General features: G+C 42.9%; 1 protein-coding gene across 5 annotated transcripts in view; it reads right to left on the reverse strand.

Moving 5' to 3' along the window:
* Nucleotides 1–16023, reverse strand: part of NUP93 (nucleoporin 93) — an 82971-nt gene that overhangs the window by 36824 nt on the left and 30124 nt on the right. Inside the window, exon 1 of one of the 5 annotated variants that reach the window (XM_086758479.1) lies at nt 8145–8266. The exons of the other annotated variants lie outside the window; for them this stretch is intronic. The gene's annotated coding sequence lies outside the window, so the exon portion shown is untranslated. Of the gene's footprint in view, nt 1–8144; nt 8267–16023 lie in introns of those variants that run through there. 5 annotated transcript variants of the gene reach the window in all.

Raw genomic sequence — 16023 nt, forward strand, 5'->3', positions numbered from 1 at the left:
AAGCAAAGCAAAACTACCTGGAACCCACTGCCACAATAACACACCATACAATATATTATTGCTTTTAAAATCGAAATTATTGTTTCTGCTGACACAAGTATTAATGCTTGCTGGCTGGCTTTAAACAGATAGGCCGATGGACCCACAAACAATGGTGTGGCCGACCAACGTATTCCTGACGATGGGGACATGCCAGCATATCAGGGGCAATTTTTTTCTCTACTCAGACTCTTCCTTTGCATCTCTTCAAAGCTTCTCTAGATCTCCTAAAATTTGTTTTAGCAGAAAGCATCAGCTTTTGCTAAAAACACGCAGATAAGGAGCTTCACTACACACCTTGGCCTGTGCAATACAGCGTCCTTCAAAGCAGCAAGGCAGCTGCCCAAAGACGAGCTACCGAATGCAATTAGCTAAGAGCATTTGTGAAACAGGCTTTGTCCTTAGAGCACTTCACATGGTAAAACTGCTATGGGGCAAAGCAGACTGAGGGCCCAAGTGCAGAGATCCTCAGAGAGGAAGGGTGATTTACCAGTCAGCATCACTTCAAAGCTGCATGAGAGACAAGGCACCAATTACTGTGCACAGACACAAAGGTCCTCTGAAAGGGAAGGTCTGATGAGGCTTGCCCCACAGCCGTACACTGTGTTCAATTCAAGTATGGAGCAATACAAAATTTTCCTACTCTAAGACAGCTGAGCTTGTCAAACTACCATACGCATTTCTCAAGTTGCTTACCATTGTGTTTAGAATGAGAAATCCTGCAACATTATTCTAAATAAATAAATAAATAAATAAATTTACTGTTGACTAAACAGGAGAAAAAGCAAGGGAAAAAAACCCAGAAGGCTTTACGGTTTGCTAAGACCCAGGAGCCAGCTGTTGTATCAGAGACTTGCAAAGCCACAGCTATGTTGAAGCTTAGAGGGAAACATGCAGACCAATAGCTGTAACACAAAACCCTGGAAACACAGCCAAACGTGGGCTTAGGGAAGATTTGCTGCTCTGCTACCTGCCTTCTCAGGGGTCTCGAACCACGTCCCCCCATGCACCATGACTGTGCTCTGCTTGTAGCCAATATTCAATGTCCAATTTGTTTAAAAGCCAAGGTAGGAGAGCACTTCCCCACTCCATGAGCATTTCAGTGGCAGTAAGTCATTCAAATATACAAACCTCTGCCTAATCTCTGCTTCATTGCGTGACTAACAACAATTTTAAAGATTATTTCACTTTTTTAAAAGCAGTTTTCTGCCCCAGGAAAATAAAATTTTGCAGAGCTGCAGTACTGTCTCCTTTCATGATGGAGGAGCAGCAACATGGACCTCACTCTGGCAGCAGCAAGAGCGGATGCACGCCATGCTAGAGCACGTGCACGTTGGCAATGCGCACAACTCCCCGCGCATGCTCCACGGGCGGCGGCACGCACTGCAGAACGAAGAAGGGGCACCGCCATTTGCCCGCCAGCGTGCAGGGTGGAAGATGCACAGCAGCAACCTTCACTGGAGACAAGTTCTGGGGCAGGAACAGGGCTTCCCTGCCCCACCATCAGCACGCCATTGATGTGATGCTCAGTTTTGAACACAGCCTTTAGTCTGTGTTGCAGAGTGAGCTTTAGGCAAATATCCACAGAGCACTCTCTGCAAAAATCCAGCACATTTTTTGGTATTATTTGACTGTTTTAGATTGTTTGATCTGCAAAACTCAGGCAGTTTTCACAGTAATCTTCAAGACTGTATGTAGGAACATTGGATTTTGCTGTGTTGGATAAATATAATTAGTCCTTCTAGTTATGACAGGAATAAACTCAAATTGTCAGAAGAAGCGCTCCTCAGGAAATCACAGATCAGCTCCTAACACAAGCAGGGGCAGATGGTGCATGCTCCCTGACTCTTGCTGGGATCGACTGGATCCGGCAAGTGAAGACTGGAAATGTGCTCCTTAGACACACATGCCTCGAGGGAAGAAATACAAATAGCTCTTAGCTCCTGCTTCAGCCAGGAGACCATCCACGAAGCGGAAGGCTAATGTCAAACACCAGTGAACATCAAACCATCCCCCAGCACTCAGACACCACTATATCCCACACCCAACCGCAGTCCTCAAACACATTGCAGCATGTGGCTGTCAAGGAGAGTGCAAGCTGTTTGCAGCAAATAGAAGCAATATTTGCCATGAAATATACTGGAGTACAGCTTTATCACACTGGAAGTGTCTTTCCTATCAGAATATTGTGCTAGGCACTCACACAGCAGCCCCAAATTGAACTCACTGCTACACGGCACTGCTTGTCCTGCGTAGAGAGACCATTGCTGCTGGCATAACTGTTCAGTTTTTGTTTCTCCTAATTCAACATCAGATGCTCAGCGAATTCAGGCTTTCATGCGTTACGAGATCTCAGTATTTCACTTAAAATTGTACTGACAAGCAGCTTAACTCCTAACGTAACATGGAAATCCATTGCAGTGTTCCTATGCATTTTAAGATTTTACAAAATACACCACAGAAATTTGCAAGATTCAACAAACCCAAGCATAATGATTGAGTGAATTAGGACACCATTCTAAAAACCACAAAAATATCAGCCATCATAATATATGCAATTTATATATACTGTGTAGTTAATTATTAAAATATTAGTAATTATTCATATTGTTTGTTATATCTTTCCCCTTCAGAGTAAAACTAAAATAACTTAAATTACACAGTTTACGCCCTTTTTCTCAAGCTCTAAAAAATCTTTGCTGTGTCATGTTGGGCCACACAGCGCATGGGAATGCTGTTAGAAGTGGTTCTAGTAGGCTTTTTTTCAAAGTCACAAACACTATAATGCCATAAAACTAAGATAATACCTTTTTTAAGCTAAAATTTTACAGCAGAGTTGCTCAGAATGAAGTTCTCTTCCACATACAATTATTAGCCTCCACTGCACAGATAATTTTGACAGCAATTGTTAATGCAACACAAAAATAGTGTAAGCAACAGTGCTACCTTCTCTCGTGATCCTCTCGTCTACCCCAAGCGTTTACTCATTTTCCTTCTCCCTACAGTGCAACTGGCAGCTGTAGAGAAAGAATGCCAGGTCCTACCAAGCTACAAAGCACCAAGGAATAACAAATGCACCATGCAATAACAAAACAGAAAGTCTTGAATAATTTCAACCTGCTTAGAGGTCATGCGAAGAACAGAAGGAAGAAAAAGAGTGGGGGGAAAAAAATACCTAAACTAGAGAAAGAAGGTGGACAGACTCTTGCCTGCAATTATGGCAGCAGGAAACAGTACTTGCGAGCCACCAGAAGGAGCTTGTTCAGCTGGCTAACACTGGTACATCACACCTGAAAACATCTCAGACAGCGTTTCCATTTGTCTTAATAAAGAAACCAAAATGTCACAGAGGCAGTTAAATGCAACGTCACCTCACTTGGAATACAACTTCTTTGTTAAGAAGGGAAGCAGGACCCGCAGGAAGCCCATCTCCTTCGGCATCAGTGTTTCACCATCAGCCACGGCATCAGCACAGCGCAAACGAACCACACAATCGGAAATCTGAGCTTGTTCCTCAAGTTTACACATACATGGCTATCAGTTTTTCCTCAAGACTTTTAAATGCAGAGGGATGACCTTGGTGTGAGGCTTTGCTCAGTGCGATGATGATGAGTGGCTAGTCTCTCCTCTGCCCTGTACGTGTCCTTGTATTAGCATTTCAATTAAAAAACCAGAACCCTACAAAAATCATAAATGCATCAAGAGATTCACAATCAAAGCAAAACTCAGCGCTTTGGCTCTTTTTTGGAGTTTATTTTATAGAAATTAAATTATGAGGTAATTCCAACAGGCTTGACATCCACAATGCAACCTTATATTAAAAATATTTATAGCATGCAAACAAAGATAATTCCTGATCATCCACTGGAATAAGCAATTGTATCCAGCTCTCTGGTATCACGGTTTTTAAGGGAAAACTGGGGCAAAAACTATAGATTTAAAGGATTTAAACAGTATTTTTGTATAGTCCTACCCTAAGCCTGTAATGTAATACCTCTTGTGGAGAACATCCTCGCAGCAGGCAGGACGTCCTCAAATCAAGCCATCAAAACTAATTCCACTGATGACGCCATTTTCTTATTCCATTCGCTGCCATTTTAGCATCGTGGTTACTCCACATTTTCTTGAGAAGTAGCTGCTTGTTCTTCCCCCTCTAAATGGAAACCATGCTCAAGTAACGCAGTGACAAATAAAAGCTGTACGTTGAATTTCTGCCTGTGTCACATCTTTGCATGGCATGGCGGAAGCAGACAGTTGCCACTGCAGACCACACCTCAATTTACCGTACCGAGAGCTGGTGAGGAGTCTCCCGAGACGGTGTAAACTGAGATTCCAGCCACTGGAAATCTGTCAGCACCACACAAAAAAAAAATCGATTAAGCCGAGGAAAGAGGAGCATCCAGCCTGGTTAGGGGAGGATAGGCTTCTCTCCGAATACCACAGAAAACACTAGCTGATAAGGGAGTAGTTTGAGAAGAAAAGGAAAAGGCATAAAGGAGGCATACTGGCAAGCCTGCAGTGTCTGTTGTTGGACTAATTGTACATTAGCATCAACATATAAGCAGATACAATAACCCACTTAACCTGGTAGCAGAAAATTCACTTCTCCACATATACTGTTCACATCCAAAAGCCAAACTGCCATCCCTATCAGTCAAAGAAGTATTTTCGAGCGTGGAAGGGCACATTCCTTACAGAACTCCAGAAAGAGGGACAAAAATATATATATAAAAAAACCTGCTAGTCATTAACATCCAGTCTCCTCTAACCCACTTCTGCAAATTTTTAGTGCAATCCCTCAGTCTCCCCCCATCCCTGTAAGTGCTTTATTCTTCTGTCTGTCAGGTTGGGAGCACATAACCTTGCTGTTTGCAAGAAACAGGCGTGTTCTCAGGCTTTTTTTGAAAGAAAACACATTATTGGTATTTGCACATCTCTTCCTTCACAATTTCAGATGTATAGAAACAGTTAAATGCATCCAACTGTATGTGAAAAAGAGTAATGAAAAAAATTGGTGTTCTCTACCTCCTCAGGATAGAAGTAGCAAGCCTGGCAGCACTGAACCTGACACTCTCCCTGTTCTCAGGGAGAGAACTCAAGCTGAAGGATTTCAGCTGCCATGCCCCCATCCCACAGCAGAAAGCCCATGCACTGCCTTCCTGAATGTTCCTCAGGAGCACTAGTTATCTTTCTATTTTGGTAAAAAAAAAAAAAAAAAAAAAAAAGGCAAGCGAAAATCTTCCAGGCTCCATCTGTATGTCAGACACAAAGTGATGCATGCAGCAAACGCTCACTGCCTCGAAGGGACAACGCCTGGTTCAGAGAAATCAAAATCCTGTCAGCACTGTAAATGCAATACCCAAGTTAAAACGGGATGCAAATCCTAAGCCCCAGCATAGGTGGCTTTCTTCAGTGCTGCACCTCCACAATGGGGTTTCTCTGTAACGTTTCTATTGCAATTTGAAATCTCTCAAAAAAACTACATAGAGAAAGAAACCCTTCCAAAGTTAAATCTACTCTGTTCCACCGACAGCGGCTGGCTAATGCTACAAAGAGTGAAGATTACATGCATTTTAGTGTGAAGAACACAAGGTGGGGTTTTTTTTGTTTTTGTTGGTTTGTTTTTTTTTTTTTATAATACACATTGAAATGGCAAGAAAATGAGCAAATTTGAAGTTCAGCTCTCTTAAAATAACATGAGATGATCTGGCAAATTCATCCACCTGAGTTAGAAAAATAAGCGCAAATCAGCTCGTCCTTTCTCCTAAATATTTGTAAGTAAGTTGTAGCTACTTCGTTCACCTAATAGGTATTTTCACCATGGCAGCGTGTCCTTTGGAATAAATATAAGTATTTTACTGACAGTGAAAGCAAGCAATTTGGAGGAGTTCATATGTGTCATGATATCTTCAAGTCCTCAATTTAAACATGCCGTGGTCTTTAGAAATGGTGTTTCCTTACTACATTACTGATACATTTCACAAAGTTAATTATTTAAATTACCTATGAATTATTAATTACAGATCATTAAAATAAAACCCAGAAGTCTAGAATATGCCTGTTACAATTACACAATTTATATTTTACAGTTTTAGACATTATAAAGCTTGGAGAGAAAAGCATGTAATAAAATCCTCTGCTGCAAGAAATGATAGAATAAACACATTATCCTTTCTCAGCTTATTTCTCCTATTGTGTAATAAATCCAAGGTTTAAAAACTTTCCTGACTTGGGGCATGAGACCAGTACGCTGAGGATACACTGGAGACAAAAGGTTTCCATTTTTCTCCTCCGGCTGTACTCCACCCTTGCTAAGGAACTCTCTAGCAGCACATGCCTGTATTTGCGCGTTGCGTTAACAAGGCACGCAAGCTTTCGGACTTTAATGTAAATGAAATGCCAACTCCAGATGCTGCCAACAGATATCACAGCAAACCCTGCTATAAGAGACCTACAGCTAATTAATAACTGCAGCGGCTCAGTCATTTTTCCATACATTAATTTATGGAGCTTAGTTGAACTCTGTCTCCCATCCACTTCAGACAAAGGAAAATAATTTGCCACACTGTACCAGCCGCAAGGATAATTGAGCTGTCTCCCATACGGGGTCAGTGGAGATGGCTTCCTCCATCTTTTCACACATGCAAACCACACATTTCATTGTCTTTTACTTGACTGAGCTGCTTTTGCAGCAGGATCCTCCTCAGCACAGGTTTAAATTGTTTAAAAGAGGCAACTTTTTGGCCACGCTGTGCCACTGTTCTCGTGCCTCCCCTTCTGAACAGTTCAGATCTCCCTCAGCCAACAATAGAAGAGTGCAGAGGATGGCACACAGACACCTCAGTATTTGGTGAGAGAGCCCCGAAGGAGGCAAGTCATCCTGTGCTGCAAGAGCCCAGGCGCCGTCCCGGCACAGCACATTTCATTAACTTGCTTTTCTCCGTACAGAGAAACAGAATTAAAAGGAAAGGAGAAAAAGCAGCCCACCCTATACTTATGTCCCCATACCAAAGGCAGGCAGAGCTTCCAGTTTGCATGCAGCCTCCGAGTGCCCAGATCTGAGAGTATTAAATCAGCTGCCATCCACCCAGCTAGTCACGGCCACATTTCTATAAATGTTAACTCCCTGACTGCTTCCCTTTGCTATGATTTTACTGGCTTAACCCCTTTCATAACATATCCTACTCACTTGAAAGAGAGGTGGGGTCTGGGCTGCAAACTCCAGTTGACTAAGCAAACATACTTCACCACCACATTAAAGAAACTAACAAAACCAGCAAATCTCCAAGCGTCTTTGTTAACTCTGGGAAAGTAGAAATATTTTCTACCTTATTTTCATTTTCATTCCACATTTGAAATCCTTACTTCAAAATCAAATTATAGAAAGTTTAGGGTGTCTTCTAAATAAATCATAAGTACATCTGTAGGAACAGAGGAAACGGAGCGGACCAGTATCTTTGCACCACAATGAAAACGAAGACAAAAATCATATAATCGAGTAGCAGTTTTATTCCTTGTATAAAATACTTCCGTAGACATTTCATAGCCTAGGGAAGAGAAAACAGGAATAAAGGCATTCAGAAAGTTACGCTACTATATTTCTGCTTAAATGAAAAGCAAAGTCAGCAATGTCAAGAGGGTCTTTAAAGAGGCAACACGACTGAAACCCAAAGCAGACGCTGGACTGCCCCACCCAACAGCTGCTCTAGCGAAGAATATTAGAAGGTAAAGGCACAGACCTTGAGGTTTCTTTTCTGTCAGCAAAGGACGATTTCTCCAAAACTACCCACCTGTTCTCTTTAAATACTCACCTACACATTTAAACAACCTGCAGCAATAGCACAAAGAAAAACTGCCAGAGAAGACACCTGAAGGAAAACTCTCTTATCAAAGCAAGCTTTTAACCTTCATTTTATACATTTTAAATACATACATTCCTACCTGTAGATCTCAGTACTGAGGAGTTACAAACCTGTTAATGCCGGCTGTAACTGCCACCCTTCAGTTGCCTGGTATTTAGGCTTACACAGCTGTATCTTTCTGTATTAATGCTCAAGTTTTCTCATCTTAAAAAAAACCAAAAAAAATTAAAAAAAAAATCAAACCTGCAAGTCCTGAAATGGCTGAGACAGTCAAGAGTCCAGCAAGACAATAAGAAAGCAGCTGCTTTCCACGGCTGAACACCACTGCCTGTAAAGCATCTATATAATTTTTTTTTCCAGTGGTGCTTTATTCAAATTCTAGGGAAAGCATCAGTCTGAAACCAGTAACTGATGGGAGTAACAGTTTATAGGTTACAGAAGGATATTTTATTGTTAACGGACTGTACCATGTAAGAATTGGGAGGGGGTGAGGCGGCAGGCAGGCAAGAGGAGAGAGATGCTACTATTTTTTTTTTCCCCGAGCCACTGCAATTACTCTGATGTGAATTTTTGATGACTTCCGACATATTGCATGGTTAATAATCGTTTCAGCTGTCATGTTTGGTTAATGTGGAAAATGCATTTGCTGCATTGTGATGCAGCACTCCAGCCACAGATTGTAACACCAGTTGTGAAGCTATTCCCTTAACTGAGCTGCATGAATTTGCACATACCATGAGGCTGAAATAAATGGTAGTTTGATTTTTATACAGCAACAGAAAGCTTCTGCCATTTTAGACCTGCAGAGCTGTTGAAACAACTTGTACAGGCAGATGATTTTACTGCATATTAATTGCTGTCAATGCGCTTTAAAGGAGAGCTTCGATTCTCTATTGTTTTGCTGGGTTTGGTTATTTAGCAGTTAAAGGACTTAAATACTATTTACATTAAACATTGCTCTTTTTTGTAGCTTTGAACAGCTTATTTAATTGTAAGCGTATATACCTCAACGACATGGTCAGGACCACAGAAAGAGCCCCGTTATTAATACAGGCTTAGCCAAACGACTTCTTCCTCCATACAATACTTACAAACGTGTTTTTTATATAGAACACTCTCTTACAAATGATTGCACAAGGGGTGAAAACACACTGCTTACAAATACAGAGGATTTTATTTGCAAAGTACCACTTCTTCACCTACACGTTAAACAATCAAACAAAAAATATAAGGTTACATAAAATACAAACATGTGCCTTTCATTGTCACCAATAGAAAAACAATGCTGCTAGCAATCGTGCAATTACAAGAGGGGATGTAAAACAGCAGAGATGAAGCCACGCTAAGAGCCAGCCACCCGATGATTAAAGTCAGGCCAGTATATTCCAGCAGTCAGGTGATGGTGCCATCATTACAGTGCAGAAAGCCAGAGAAAAATCGAGAAACGGACCACCCCCATCTTAAGAAAAAAAAAATTAGAAGCACCAAAGAAATAAGGAATGCATTTGCTAATACACAAAACATATAACCATGAAGAAGTGTTTCACAAAACGTGAGCGTAACACTACCAGGAGGTTACTTCCACAGGTCCCAAACGCACATTTAACCCATGGTGCCAACACAGCTCCTGTCCGTCTGCAAACTGCTGGTGACACTCCCGAAATCAACGTTGTTTATTTTTAAGCCCCAGAATGACAGCCCTGCTGCAGCAGTACTGCATGTCACAATTTCATAATTCTACCTACCAAATGCAGGTCTGGTATTTGCAACACATATACACAAAAACAACCCCCAGACTCAGGATGTCTACATTCAATTTAACGAAGCACAGAAAGCTGTCAGGAGAGCCTTTCACTGCGCATTGACGAATCGGCAGAATCACCACCAATACCACCAATTCGTTATTTCCACTTCTGTTTTAATTAAAACAACACTGCAGGGGTATCGGTTGGACACGAAGTACCAGTAAAAATGGTGCAGGATATTTTATATAGAGAAGAAACCCGAGTCTCTGAATTAACACTGTACTCTGGTTCGGGAGCAATTCCCATTCAAAGCGTTACATCTGTAGAAGATGCTCTGTGACTGGGTCTTACTTACCTCAAAGGCATCACGGGGCACCTTGCACAATTCGGAGCTTCACAAGTGGCAGAGTGGTCTCTTCAATACAGGGCATTTTGGCTTTGAAACTAGCAAACTTGATCCTGAGGGTGGTTTTCCTCAAATCACTGCAAGGAGCAAACCCTCCCCACTTGTGACCAAACAAACGCTGTACTGAATACCTGAATCCTTGGTACCAGGAGTCTCCTAAGTGGAAAAGACAGGTCCAAACTCACCTCCTTCCTTAGAGGAAAACCATTGATCGTGACCAGCTACAACCAAGAGTGCAAGCAAGTCCCTTTTGAGAGAGGAAGGGTAAACATTTGCAGGAATAATTTAACCCTGGCACTCCTCCTGCATTTCTAAGCGTCCATGCCTGGCGGTGTCCCTGCGGCCATACTTGCCTCAGTAACTTGCAACTCACCTCACACACACTGCGCCGTTTTTGGATGGCTTCTGCCCCTCCTTAACTCTAGTCTGCATAACCCACTAGTGGTGCAGAGCCAGGAGCACAGGGGATACATAGAGATTTTACTTTCTAGCCAAACCTTAAAACAGGTAAAGGCATCTGGAGGGGCAGTCAGCTCTCTGGGACGGTCTGTAGCCTTGTCAGGCATTTCGGGAGCGTAATGGTCCACCTGGAGCTGCTAGCCACAACTTTAAAGATGCTACTTTTACCAACAGACATTCTCTGTTATTTTCTGGCCATGTAATGTTACTGCAGAAGCTACTCCCAACTGCAGAACTACGCATTACAGATCAGCACAGTTCATATATATATAGTTTTTTGTTTGTTTTACGTATTGCATTGCCAGTTCACAATGTTGTAGGGAAAGCTTTGCCAGTGTGGCTCAGCACAGCACTGTCTCCCCTTACCTATGGAGTTCTTAAAGCAACAGTTTTGAGGGATACGAACAGAAACTACTCACCCCAAATGGCTGTTAGTGTAAACAACTCTGAGTGGTAACCCAGCTAAGATGTTGGAACCGCTGTCTGTTTCACCGGCAATCAATTTAGTGGAGTGTTCAGTCAGCTCACGCATCAATCACTTCTGCACTCAGATGTGACTGTGGGAGGAGAACGGAGAAAACTACTGTTCAGGGCTGCTGGGCCACAGCTAAGGAAAACCGTAAAAGTTTTCCTTATGAGTCAAAAGCATCATATCCCTAAGAGAATGATGATGCAAAGACTGTGCAGAAGCTGTTGGAATATGAATATTCTCCTCTGTGTCAGGATTGCTCCCTCTCTCTATCTTGGGTGTCCACAATGACCTCCTTCCTTCTTAGGTACAGCTGCATCTCTGGAGTGAAGGAGATTCCTTCACCATAACTACAAATAAAAAAATGCTATCATCCCTACCTTAAATTCAAGGAGAAAAAAAAAAAAAGGAATAAAACATGCTAGTCTACAATCACTGTAATCTCATCTCCCTTTCTTTCCCAGTCTTGCACTGGGCAGGGGTAAGGGGAAGAATCTAAACACCATCCATAGATGTTCTCCTGTATTAGCTCCTTTCTGAAGACCCGCAGCTGTGATGTCTGCTGTCATCGGCGAGTACACAGCAAGAGACATCGCTGGCAGCGAGTCGAAACAGCGATAGGTAGCTCCTTCCCAAAAATCTTTTATTCCCTGCTTAATCCAGCACTGTAGCAGCAGCAAATACTGCACTGTCATACTGGGTCTGGAGAGCGCCTTAAAGCATTAGCTCCCTTCCTCCCCGCAAGGCTGGCAGGGTGATTATCCAGCATTAATGACGTGCTAGGTCTCTTCGGAAGGAGGGCTGTCATACCCAGCGTGCTGCCTCTGCTTTCAGCTCTGCACACTCATCCTCTCCCTTCAGAGGGATGCAGAGAGAAGAACAGGTGGGTTCAGGAGTCTGATTCAAGCAGGTCACGATGAAGAGGGTAAGAAGAAAATCCAGGCTAATACTTCCACATCAATACAGTCATATTCCCACGCAAACAGTGCAGAGCGAAGTCAGATGGGCTGAGTGTATTATTATGCTACTGGCCTATCTGGCAGGGAATTTGGGCTTTGTAGCAAAGGGCTAACTTTTATGGACTAAGAGAACCTGAGTTATCCAGAGTCAAGGCAAAAACTAGAACTGGGAATGACCAGCTCCAGTAACATCTAGTACCATCATCACAGAAAGCCATCCTCTTTCGGGGGAAAAACCATCAGCTCACTCAGACTGGGAGTTACTGGCTTATTACAGAGCACAATGAGACCCAGAGTTTCAACACAGCTTTCCGGGGCTAAATTTGCACCAAACAAGAGGCAAGATGTAAACGCACAGAACGCTCCCGGGAAACACTCCCAACAGCACTGATTGAGGAATAATGGTTTTTGTGTGTGTGTGGGGAGAAGGAAAAACACAAGTCCTGTAAAATCTGAAGAGCGATGGTCCCAAGCAGGGGAGAGGTGGGGAGAGGCCCAGTCAAGCAGAGAGGATTAGCAGCAACACTGGCAGTGCTGTTTCTGCCATCCACACCCCACACCCCAATTAACGGTATCATTTGTCAGGATGAATGGGGAGCTTGCACTCAATTCAGCAACTTGACAGAGTGTCACTGAACTACCTCACGTCCATATTTAGCCAAGAGGCAAGAGCAGGAACCAGTTTTAATTAGAGCCTTTTTAACAAAGAACCAAGGGTATTACCCATGCTCTCACCATCAAGCAATAATTGAGATGCAGTCATTTAAACAAAGCGCAACAAGTGTCCATTTACCCAAAGCCATTGTTAAATATCTACTAGTAGATAATTTTCAAAATTATAATGTGCCATGAATATGTAAACCACTCTCCATCTTTAGCATTAAGCATTAATCACCTTTAAAAAAAAAAACAAAAAAGAAAACCCCAAAAAACAACAAGAAAAAAAAACACCGCCACACAAGAAACACAACTGAAAGCCAAACAGCTATTTTGCAGCAGAATTTGAAGAGTGTTTTAAACATGTCAATGCTAATTTAAAAGGAGGGTGGGAAAGAAGTGACGGCTCCGCTTTTGGGCCATTAAACTCTGCCTGGAAAGCCCTCTTTTCCACAGCATTAGCGTGTGCTGTAAGTCCGCAATTATGCGGAGAACATGTTAATTTTTAATTCAGAATGCTAACCCCTTTTTTATATACAAGCCCTGAATGTCAATTCCTCTCACAGATGACTGCAAGCACCGACATGCCTGAATTCAGCTCTTGGTGATAAAAGCATGCTCTCCCTGGGAGGTTAAGGCGCTGTGCGTCGGAAAGCACCTCAACGCCGTAGTAAAATAGCTCTTTTACAGAAATGTTGTCTCAGCATCGTAGCAGGCAAAATCCTCTCAACCCCACAGCCTATTAAACCAGAACCACATGGTCACTGATAGTCACACCTTCATTTCAGCATTCTTCTGTCTAGCTACTGAATCTCACCACAATTTCACAAGAAGCTGAATTCCCATGTCCCTCGCATTCCCAAACACAGGGAAGTGCAGGATGAGGAAGTTAACGTAACGCTGCCTAGAGGCCCACACCAAGTTAATGACTGTCAAACACTAAGCCCATCTTTCATCTCTTCTGACTCCTACTGATGCCTGCAATCCACAGAGGGACCTGACTTAAGAGCACGCTTTGACACAGTCCAGCAATGAATTATTAACTCCAGCAGAAGCCGCAAAGCATCAGCTAGGAGCAATCATGATCCTCCTGCTACGATTAACCAGAATGCAATTATCAATGCTCCTGCTTTTCACAAAATGTCTCCGAATTCTCCATCACACAAAGCCCAAAAGGCACCACACAGCCACGCACACTCACACATAGGAAAGCAGAAACAATTCTGTGCTTTTACCTTTGTTTCTTCAGGGTTATATTATCAAATGCAAAGGGTCTGAGAAAAGAAAGGTCTGCCTTCCCTGCTGCATTACAGCAATTATACATAGCCTCGCATCACTGGAAGAAGGGTGACTTATGCAGAATCACGCCCATATTCTTAATTTCCACAGTAATTCAATCCATGCAGCCACAGAAACCTGCCAGCAGTTTCAGAACCATCCTTTCCCACGTTACATCACATAGCATAGGCTGTTTCCAGCCCAGGGCCTGACTGGGCACTTACACGTGAGCAGCTGTGGCTCCCAGCCTGCTCACCCACAGCGGACAGCTGAAGGCAGATACATCCAGCTCTTACTGCGATGAACGCTGCCCAAAAGGGTGCCCCTGGCTCCCTCTGAAAGGCAGGCAGGTAGGGGCCACCCTGCAAGTTGGATGTAACCTGTGAACCTCCTGCAGCATCCCAACGTACAGGAATAACCACTTGCTCAGCTCTCTGCCAAAGGAATCTAGACAGTCCCCAGTATTAAACCAAAAGGTGTCAAGAGGCAACAAACATTAGTGATGGACGTAAGAAGACCTGCTGAATCCTAAGATGTGCAAGGATGTTCGCTTGGATACCATGCAGTTCCACAATTAGCAGTGAAGATGCAGAGTAAATACAGCATTTTAGGTTTTCCTTAGCAAGGAAGCTAAATTTGTACTTCTCCTTTAATTACAGCTGTCAGCTCTGAGGAAAGCGGCACTAGAACTACCGGCCCGCATGGGAAATGAACACTCACAAGCACAATGCTTAAAATCGACCACAGCAGTGCATGCCTGCTTTGTCAAACCATCCCTGTATTTTTCATAGTGAAAGCACAACTGAAATCATTATTGGCATCTTGGCGGACTTAATCAGAAGTCGGGTCTGTTCTGTTCAGGTCTGCTCTGTTCAGGTCTTTATACTGCACTTGTTACATTAACATCCGAGCGCCTTCCAGTCCTGTATTAGTGACATGACTAACATCTGTCACGTGTTGTTTGTTCTCTTCTCCCTTTCCTGGGGGAGTGGAAATGCAGCGCTCAAGGGGATCATGGAACAGCCAACAACTGGGACAGGAGATTCCCTCAGCCCTGGCTCAGCCTTCTCACACAGAGCACGTGCTGACCGTGCCTGCTTGGTTAGTGGTTTATTATCACCGACACCATAATGATTAAGAAGCTGTACATATTGAAAGATAGGTTAGCACCAAGTCTCTTCCCAGTAACATTTCTATGCAGGACTGACAGAATTGGAAGATAAACAAAAATCTGTCCTTTGTGGACCAAATCAAGCCATGAGGAGTTTTATCACTTCATTCCTCTGGCTGACAATCCTTGCCTTGTCATCTTACATTAGACAATACTGAGGATACAGCTTCCAGCAGAGGAAATAAGAGTGTCCACCTCTTGAGCTTGACTCAAAAAAGGAAGACTAAGGCACGTACAACTTATCCTGCCCTTAAATCCCTTCCAAAACACACCACATCTTAAAGCTGTAGAGGTTTCACCTGGAATATGAGAATTAGAAGATTGAAGTTAGTGATTTTATTTCTTTTGTGCTTACATGCCTTTCACCTTTTCCTCATGATCGTCCATCCATACATGTGTACTTTTTATGTTGAAAAGTACTTACATCACCTTACTTTTGAGTTATCATCCAGTAATTTTTTTTGCAAAGACAGTTACAAGTATTGAGATAGCTAGAGAACAGGAAGAGGTAGAAGGAAAAGAACTGGGAGGGATCAAATCTTAGAGCTCAATCAAGATGAAGGATCAACAATGTTCTGTGTCTTAAGGTCAGCTAGCTGTGATTAGGCAGACACTTCTAGTAGAAGCAAATGCCTGGAGAAAGGTCAAACTCAAGAACATAAACTTGGTAGAAATTTGGAAACAATGGGCTGCAGGGAAGGAGACCCTTGCATGGTATCCAAGGAGACCCCATGCATGGTATCCACCTCCTCCCCACGTGTCCATGCAAACCCTTCAAAACTGAAGGTAGTAGAACCCCCTGAAGACTGAGTTACAAACTGCTAGAAGAGAAACAAGGACTCATTCAAGGCGAGCGAGGGGAATACACGTAGCTTCCATTTAATGCAATGTGCATAGCCATACAAAACGGGGATTAGCCTTTCACAAAACAAGAACAACCTTTTCAAGTGTATAGATAAAAAGAGTCTCAGGAAGGGA

Source organism: Chlamydotis macqueenii, chromosome 13 (assembly GCF_036417535.1).
Source record: "Chlamydotis macqueenii isolate bChlMac1 chromosome 13, bChlMac1.mat, whole genome shotgun sequence".
Taxonomy (NCBI): domain Eukaryota; kingdom Metazoa; phylum Chordata; class Aves; order Otidiformes; family Otididae; genus Chlamydotis; species Chlamydotis macqueenii.